This window comes from Buceros rhinoceros, unplaced genomic scaffold, assembly GCF_000710305.1.
Source record: "Buceros rhinoceros silvestris isolate BGI_N320 unplaced genomic scaffold, ASM71030v1 scaffold15235, whole genome shotgun sequence".
NCBI lineage: Eukaryota > Metazoa > Chordata > Aves > Bucerotiformes > Bucerotidae > Buceros > Buceros rhinoceros.
The window spans coordinates 2,718-3,323 of record NW_010414687.1 but is presented as its reverse complement, the minus strand read 5'-3'; the positions used below and the strand labels follow the sequence as shown (position 1 = coordinate 3,323).

The 606-nt window shown below is 53.1% G+C and overlaps 1 protein-coding gene across 1 annotated transcript in view; it reads right to left on the bottom strand.

Annotated features, from left to right (window-relative positions):
* Positions 1–606, bottom strand: part of UBE2Z (ubiquitin-conjugating enzyme E2Z) — a 7,815-nt gene that overhangs the window by 6,017 nt on the left and 1,192 nt on the right. The gene's annotated exons all lie outside the window — the stretch shown is intronic.

Here is a 606-nt window from a genome sequence, read left to right as displayed (position 1 = left end):
CGCCCCGCCGCTGCGCACTCCGCTCCCCTCTGCCACGCTCCAGGCGCAGAGCAGGTTTCCAGCGCGAGGGTTGGCCGGAGTCCACAACAGCTGCCTCCCATACAGCTCTACCCAGGCCAAACCAGACTGAATCACGGCTCAGCTGGTAAGTTCTGCTTAAAAAAAGAGAGATCTCAAATACGAAAAAAAAAAATTCTAATTTTAGAAAAAAAAAAAATTCCGAATTTCTGCCAAAACTAGAGCATTCTCGATTTGATAGTCTCATGCTGATTTGGTCTTGTTGAAACCAATCCCTCAACTTCCTCTGCCAGCAGCTGAAATTAAGACCCAGTTCTCTCCGTGCTAATTACCCTCAAAGAGCCCAGTTGTACACCAGGAAATCTGCTCCCTTTGGGCTCTTATGGAAGCTTGTGCCCGAGTGAGCCAAGCTCTCTCCTCTAATGCTCCTCTTACCTCCCCCGGACCACAGTTACAAGCCCCAAGGCTGGTGTTCTACAAACCCACTGTTCCGTTGAAGGGCATTTAGGCAGCGCTGCAGCCAAGGGCCGCGGGGGGGAGCGGAGCCGGTCCCTTTGGTCCAGCCCCAACACACCGGCGGCCTGGAGA